Here is an 8,570-nt window from a genome sequence, read left to right as displayed (position 1 = left end):
CCTCCTCCACGTAGTTTTTGGTCCCTTGCAACTGGAGCGTCTGGCGACATCCCTGGAATGTTTAGATCGTTTCCAAAGAAGATGAGATACGGAAGCGTTCGTTCCTGGCTCCATGAGTCGAAGGGGACGTGCTTTGATATCCTTCTGATAGGAAAGACTCGAGATCTGTCAGTGTGTTGGCCGACATGACTGGTATACCTTCGGAGGACGGATGGACCGACAGACAGACAGACAGACAGACAGACAGACCGGAATACATACATACTTACTTACTTACATACGTACGTACGTACATACATACATACGTATGTGCATACATACATATATACATACAAGTAAAATAAAATAAAATAAAATAAAATAAAATAAAATAAAATAAAATAAAATAAAATAAAAGGATGCTGTGAGGAGAAAGTGTCTGTTTCTGGCTAGGACCAAATCGTGTCCGTACGTGGACCGGTTGGGAAAGACTGGTGTCCCAGATGGTTCACCGTGACTTCCTCGTGAACATTTGCTGTGACCGATTCGGGCTTGCTTCGGTATAGTCACGGTCTCCGGAATAGTCACGGTCTCGTTCTGAGGAACGTCTCCTGGAAAGCATGTGGAGACCATCTTCGTCTGCCGTCCTTAGGAAACGTTCCAGCAGAGCGGGTGTCCGAGAGCCTCTAGGGGCGATGGCTATGCTTAATGGACGTCTGTCCATCTTCAGGCCGAATTTCGTGGAAGCATGCTGATCTGGCCAGCTGACAAGTCTGAATGGGGGTGATTTTTGGTAGAAATGCGCGTCCTTGGAGAGACCAGGGGAAGGGGAGCATGTCTCAGTGGAAACTCTCGTACAGCGTGATAGAGATGAGAATGCGGTTCTGTGTCATCATCTTTGCGTGCTTCCCGCCACCCTCCCCCTCCCCACCCCGCCCCGCCTTCCACTGATACGCTGGGCCACGTCACGCGTGCTTCGAGTTTTCTCCGATAGTTGGCCAACGCTCTTCCGACTCCCGTTGCCCATGGTTCTCCCGCTTTGGACTTGGCATCCTCGAGAACCAAAGCCGCCCTTTCCCTGAAGCCCCGCCGAGCCGGACTGAGCAGCTGGACATCTGCTGGAGAGAGATCACTGCCGTGCCCCCTCTCGAGACCCTCCTCCTGCCCATTGCTGTGGAGGCCGCTTGGAAAGTGGACCTGAACCCGCATGCGTTTTTCAGGCCGCCCGAGCCTCTTCGAGCCCGACGCCTAGACATCTTCCTGAGTGGTGGCGCTCCGGACTCACACCCGGGGTTTCTCGTTGGCTTCGGCCACGGACCTTTGTCTTCCTGGAACGAAAGACCAGACCGGTTTCATCAGGTGGAACCACCTGCCTGGTGGCGGGACAGTCGTGGAGCCCTATGGACCACCCCGAAATGTATGTGCAGCCCAAGGGTGATCTCTCCAGCTGAACAACCATCGAGGCCCAAAAGGACCCCCCCCCGCCCCCGCCCCGGGAAGAAAGAAACTTTGACCTTGACCCTTAGCTGCCCGAATGAGAATTTGGATCGGGGTTGGGCAGGGTGATGGAGATCTCCCTTGGCCCAGTTCCCGTGCGCAGGACTTTCAATGACTGTGTCTTCCTGAAAGGACACCCGCCCCCTGACCACGCTGTCTCGTCATCAGTTTGTTTCCACGAGGGATGAAGTCTCATTGTGTGCACGGCAAAGTTGGCCGCTGCCTGTTCGGTCCGCCATCGCTCCGTAAAGGACCGAGGAAGTGTGCGTTGTGACCAGTGACAGATTTCGGAGCCCGTGGGTGGTGGACGGGTGTGTATCTGTTATCCAGGTCACGCACGACGCGGTGTGTCGTGGTGTGGCCCGCCCGGCCACCCCACCTCCCTTCCCCCATGGAAAATCAAGAGAGAGTATTGCCCGAGACAGACGAAAGTGCAGCCACGAAACCTAAAAGGATGACCCTGGATGTCAACTTGGAGGTGGCTAGGAGACGGCTGAGCATGCATAGGACCACACTGCCACCGTGTGGGATGCTGCACATGTGTCGCCGTCGTGGTTTTCAGCTCCTCCACCTATTGCCCTCACCTACATCCACTCTTTATCTCACTGAACTCTTTTTGAACTCTTTTTTTTTTTTGGGGGGAAGACAGTGAGAATTTTCTCTCTCTCTCTCTCTCTCTCCCTCCCTCCCTCCCTCCCTCCCTCTCTCTCTCTCTCTCTCTCTCTCTCTCTCTCTCTCTCTCTCTCTCTCTCTCTCTCTCTCTCTCCTACTCTCTCTCATAATTGACCTGACAATAGGATGTCAGTTTTCACGTGTCCAACATAGCGATTCGGGATTCTTCCATGTTCCACGATGATCACCGCGATGAGTCTGGTTACGGATCCGTCACCGGACAGCGTCATGACAATAGTATGGATTGACTCGACTCGCCCTGCTGTCCATGACATCCCGTGATTAATGTATTTAATAATTGGAGATAACTGGAAGCTTGTACTTATTCCTCTCCCTCACCCATTGCACTCATTGATCCTTCTTGGTATCCATGAGTCTGTTTCAGCTTCCTTGCATGTGTTCCTGCGTATTGTCTTGGGGATTCTGCCTCGAAGTGACAACATCCCTCTTGGACTTAGGTCACTTGGTTAACATCATCCCCTCAAGGTGTAGGTCTCTCCAGACCACGTGACACTGTCCATTCGTCCATCCGCGGGCCCTTAGTGGAACTGCCGGGTCTTCCAGGAGTTTCCTGTGGGATGTTTTGAGGGACTTCTGTCCTGTATTCCCTAATGGCTTTCCTCCACCTCCGTTTTGCCCTCTCCCCCTCGCCCCCACTGCCAACCCCTGTTCCGTGTTGCCTTCTGTCTTCTGTCGGAGAGCGGATTCTGTCAGGTATGAGTCCATAGCTCTGTGTCCGCCCGCCAGCCCGCCCACCCGGCCCCATCGAACGGTGGTCTCTATCACATGTTCCGTCAGAAGCAGGCACTTTCTGCTTGTTTTTGGAACTTGCTGTCGTGATTCCAGGTTCTGGGCCTGTCTGGATATCTCTTAAAAACAGAAATGCGTGCGTTTTCCCCCTTTTTAAATTGTTTTTGCTTACTTATTTATTTATTTACTTGCTTACTTATTTACATATATTTATTTATTTAGGCTTTTTTGTTGTTGTTGTTCTTGTTGCTGTTGTTGTTTTTGGTTGTTGTTTGCTTATTCGGGGAGGGGAGGTAATTCGTTTCTTTTGCTGGTTTGTTGCCTGACTTAGTGATTGCCTGACTCACCGACTTCCTTATTTGCTTGAACGGAGGTCCTGAAGGTCGAACCCTGGACCTTGCGCGTGCTGGACAGGCACTCTGCCGCTGAGTTCTACACACCATCCTCCCCCGCCCCCGCCCCTTCCCCATTTGGATACAAAATAATTTTTTTTTCCTTTTAAACTGAAAAAGTCAGTTTGGGTCTCCTGCCCGTGTTTCATCATTGGTTTGTTGGCTTCTAGGAGGTGGAGTTGACCGAGTTCTTGGACTGTTTAGGAGAGGAACCCCTGATGGGCTGTGGTGGTGCTTTTTCTACATTTTTGTTTGTTTGTTTGTTTGTTGTTGTTGTTGTTGTTTTTTGTTAAAACCCCAGAGTAAGTTCTACAACTTGATTTCCCTTTGGTGGTGGGTTTTGTCGTTTGTTTTCATGTTTTTTTTTTTTTCCACATGGGGCTACAGTTTCCCTGTCCACGTGTGACTGTGTGTCAAACACACACACCGACACACACACACAGACACAGACACGGGCACACATGCACACACAGACACGCGGATGCCCATGCACAGTGTTGTTCTGTGTAGATGCACTGAACCTCGATTTACCGAGCGGGTGGCTATCGACTCGCCCCCCCCCCCCAACCGCCGCCCGCATTTTTTTGTTTTTCCTCCTCCTCCCTGTGGTTGTGGTCAGCCGTGCTGACGTCCGTGTTCTCACGACCGACCGCGAGTGCGTTTTCCCCACGCGCCCATTTGTTGTCTTTGGGCTTTGTCGCGATCTGTGCCGAGATCGATTTTTCTTTCCACTTCGATGGGGTTGACGGTCTTCATCCTTTCTTTTCTAGCTTCTGGGCTTTGCCTGTCTGCTTTCAAAAGACCTCCTGCATTCGAGAGGACGGACTCCAAAGCCGATTCCTGCGTTGTTCTCGGAGCGCTCGCCTGGTTTCGGTTTGCCAGCCCCCGCCTTCCCTCCCTGTTTCCCTCCTCCCCTTCCCACCGACCCCACCCCCCCGCCGCCGGGAACCCGGGATCTCGTCCTGGTCGCTCTGGGCCACCCGCCGGCGTGTCCGTGTGATCTCCCCCGCCCGGGGAATCGCGTGGGGAGCGCGTCCCCTTCGCGGCAGCCGCCCGCCCGGCCGGCCGTGTCTTGCCAAACCCCGGCTCCCTCCGTCCTCCCCGCCCTGATCTGCTGCCGGGGTGGGTCGCGTCGCGTCGCGTCGCGTCTCCTCATGCCGCCGTGCCGTGCCGTGCCGTGACGAGGGTGAGCGGGCTCCGAGGCGGACGCCACGGGGTCGCGCCGGCCGGCCGCCCGGCGCCTCAGCCCGGGACGGGCTCGGGCGTTTGGGCGGCCGGCGGTCGGGATCGGTTCCGGGGACGTTGGCGACGGCTGTCGGGCGCCATCTGGCTGCCGCTCTTGAGATCGTCCCTCTTCTCCCGAGCGTCGGCGACCTCGGCAAGGGATGGGGCTCGGCGGCGGGGCCCGAGGCAGACTTCGGGGAGGCTGGCGACACCGGCGGTGACAGTCCCCGTGGCGCTGAGCCGCGGGCGTGTCCTGCTCTCGGCGCAGATTGGACTCGCAGGCTGATGAGGGGGTGGCTGCCGCCGCGCTCCCGGGATCTCGTGTGTAGGGGGAAGCCGTGTGGCCTGGCCTGGTCGACCAGCATCCGCCTGTGCCCCTGCAGCCGCGGGGACCGACCCGAGCCGATCGGACACGGCCTGCGCCGTGCCGCCGCGGGGGAAAGGGACGGGGTGTCCCGCGCCCGGGCCGCCGGCGGCTAGGTGGTCCGGCCCTCGTCTGTGTCCCTTGGACGACTGGTCCCGAGGCGAGGAGCGGCCCGGGCCCAGTGCGGTGAGGCCGGGGACGGGCGCGCTGGGGTTCCCGGTCGTCGGAGGCGCCTCCTTGGATGAAATGTTTTCTGAGTCCCGATGGACCCGGAGACGTGGCTGGGCCGGCCCCTGTTGGCGCGGGAGGCCAGGGAGGGCGCCCCCCGGCCCGTAAGTCTGCCCGCGTGGGTTCCGGTGGCATTTGAGGGACCGAGACTTCATCCGGACTCGGGGACCGGCACGGGGGCGTCCTGCGAGGGATGTGGGGGAGGCAGGCTTTCCCCGGCCCGGTGCTCGGGAGCGGTCCCTCGTGGGGGGCCCTCTCCTCGGAGGCGCCTCTGTGGCATCTCCCCGAGTCCCCGACCACGCGGGCGAGAAACGGGCAGGGCGTCCCCGGCCCGATCCCGTCTCCCTCTCGTCCCTTCCCATTCCCACTGCTCCTCCTCCTCCTCCTCCTCCTCAACCCCTCCCCCTCCCCCCCCCGGTCGATCAGATGGCCCCCGAGAGCTTCGGGGCTGCCATTTATGGGGGTAGGGCTGGGGGCAGGTGGCCGGACCGAGGTCCCGGGGCCCCCCCTGCAAATCGTGGACCCGACCCGTTTCCGGGCGCTGTCATTTTTTCTGTCGTGTTGGGCATTTTCTGCCAGCAGATAGGTGCTGACACGGTCTTTCTCGGTGTCTGTCACCGAGTGTTGGGTCTCCGGACGCGTGTGGGGCTCTTGGGCTTTGTCTCTGCGTGAGCCCTGGCCTGGTAGAAGCCGACTCTGCTTCTGACACTTGAGCCGCCCGCTCGGGCCTGCGCGCCGGCTCTCGTGTGTGCGTCCGGCTGACGTGGCCCGTGGTGCCGCCTCCGGTCTCTGGTGGCCCGAGGGCGGTGGGGTGAGCTGGCGGCGTGGGTCTTTTACCCCGTGCGCTCCCTGCCGCAGGCACCCGGTGGTGGCCGGCACGACCCCACCCTCACAGGCTCCGTGCCGCGTGTCAGGCATTCTCCGCCTGGGGTCGTTGGCCACTCTCCTCGTAGAGGAACGAGGAGTGGGTGGCGCCTGGCGAGGCTGAAGCAGGCCCTCCTCTGGTGGTTGTCCTCGCCGGGCCCTCCCCTCTGGCTCTGGGGCTTCCCTGCCCCATGGCTCGCTCGCTCGCTCGCTCACCTGACCGATGTGGTGACGTCATGCTCTCCCGGGCCGGGCCTAAGCCGCGCCAGACGAGGGACGGGACGTTCATGGTGAACGTGGCCTCTCTTCTCGTTCTGCCTGCGGGCCCCTCGCCTCTCCTCCACCGCCCGTGGGTGGCGGGGGCAAGGAAGGGGTGCGGACTCCGGCCCGACCTCGGTCTCCCGTGCCTCGTGGTGTCGGCGGGGCCGGGGTCTTGTGACGCGGCAGACACCTCTCGCCTCCTCGCCTGCTCGGCGTCTTGTCTCGCGAGCGGCCCTCCCCCGCGGGGGGGAGGGCTGCCCCCGCCGCCACGCCACGTATCCCCTCGCCGGGGTGCGAGCGTGTCTCGCCTTGGCCCTCTGTGGTGCCCCTGGAGCGCTCCAGGTTGTCCCTCAGGTGCCCGAGGCCGAGCGGTGGCATCGCTTCCCGTCCCCAGCGAGTCCTCTCGGGTAACCCCTGCGGTGGTCGTGTGTCCCGAGCCACTCTCTTGAGCAGTGGTGGGGAGGGGTCGAGACGGTAAGCGAGGCGTGGCCGCTCCCCACCCTCGGTGGGGCCGGGGCCGCCTCCTGGTCGTCGTCCTCACCCTGTACCGGGGGGGACTGACGTGGCCGGGCGCACGCCGGGTGGGTCCCCCCTCTGCGGGGCTCGCGCCCGGGCGTGGGAGCGAACGTGGTGGGGCCGGGTGATGTGCCGGTGGGGGCGGGCGCCTGTCTCGTCCCCACGCGGTCTTGGGTGCGTCTCCTCGCGAGGCGGCACGGGCTTTCCCCGGTCCCGACCGCGAACGCTCGCTTTTCGGCCCGCTGCTTACCCTTGCCGCAGGCCCCTCCTGCCCAGCCGAGCGCTGACGTCCACCTCGGCGGACTTCCGTAGGCCTGAAGGGGGCCCCCGCTGGGTAGGGGGCGATGCGCCCTCGGTGAGAAAGCCTTCTCTAGCGACCTGAGAGGGGAGCCTTGGGGGGGGGTACCGGACAACCCCCAGCCGCCGCTCCTCCATCCAGAGCGTGCAGTCGCCACGGGGAGCGACTGCCGCAGCGTGTGGGCAGGGCCCCGCCGCTTTGGCGTGTGGGTTGCGCCGGCCCCGCGGTGGGGCCGTGTGCTGCTCTTTGCCTGCTGTGGCCCGCGCCTCCCCCCTCCGAGTCGGGGGAGGGTTCTGCCGGGCCGGGCCCGGCGTCTGGCGCGGGGCCGTGCGAGCGCGCGTGTGTGTGCGCGCGGGCTTTGCCTCCCCGGTGCGTGCCGTGGGGGGAGGGGCAAGGCGGTCCACCCCGACTTCGCCCCCCGTCGTCTCCCCGCCGCGAGGAGCCACCCCACCTGTCCCGGTCCCGAGCCGCAGCCACCGGTGGCGGTGCGTGGGCTACGGGTCGGGCCGCCTCGCTCGGGAGCGTTTCCCCGGGCCGCGAGGCCTGGGGGCGAGCCAGACGAAGCAGGATGATGTGGGTGGTGGACGGACAGACCAGACAGACAGACGGACGAGTGAGCGAGCGGAAGGGGCTGCCCTCTGGAGTGGGGGTTAGCCTGCTGCGCGTGAGTCCCGGCGGCGGGGCCGGGGTGTGGGAGGAACCGCCGAGGGTTGGCTGAGGCCGGCCGGCGTCCTGGGCGTCGCGGGGCCGCCCCCACGTGTGGGGGTGGTGGGATCCTGCGCTTGTTTCCCCGGCGGCCCGGTCGTGTCTTGGGATTTCCCCTTCCCTGGGCTGGTGCCCGCCCACACCCCCGACCCCTGCGGCCGTCGCTCTTGTGCGCGAGCGGCCCCTCCTCGTCGTCGCCGGCCCTCCCCTGCCCGGACCGATGGCCACCCGCGCCGAGCCTTTTCCGCCCGACCCCCCCCCGTCCTGGGACCAGTACGTGGCCTCACCGCGCGTGGGTGCTGTCCCTCCCCTGGAGGCGGCCCCGGGTGAGGCGTCGTCGGACCCGACGGGGGGGGGGAGGCGGGGTGCTTCGGCACGGCACGAACGTGTTTGTTCTGGGTGTGCGCACGTCGGGGCAGGGCAGCGCCGGCCCGTGCGGCGGGAGAGCCTTGCGGTGGGCCGTTCTGAGGCTCTGCGGTGTCGGGCGAGGGTGGCCCTGAGCCCCCGTGAGGGGGTGCCGTGGGGGTGCCGAGGAGAGAGAGTGCCAGTCGGCGCCGTGGGTGCCGCGGGACCGCCCCCGTGCCGGAGGGCCTGTGGCGGTGAGACCCCGTGTCGCACCCCGGCGGCCGACTCGCGTCTGGGTTTCTGGCGCGGGCCCCTGGCGGTGGCTCCACGGCCCTCCTCTCCCGCTTGCCGGCTTCCAGGCGGCGTCGCCCGTCTGCGGGCGCGCCGGCCGTGTGCCGCTGCCTCCTCGCTCGTCCTGTCCTCTCTCTGTCCGTCCGTCCTTTCCACTTGTCCGCTCCGTCCGTCCGCCCGTCCC

This window comes from Vicugna pacos, unplaced genomic scaffold, assembly GCF_048564905.1.
Source record: "Vicugna pacos unplaced genomic scaffold, VicPac4 scaffold_5, whole genome shotgun sequence".
In the NCBI taxonomy this organism is placed as follows: Eukaryota; Metazoa; Chordata; class Mammalia; order Artiodactyla; family Camelidae; genus Vicugna; species Vicugna pacos.
This window is presented reverse-complemented; position numbering follows the sequence as displayed.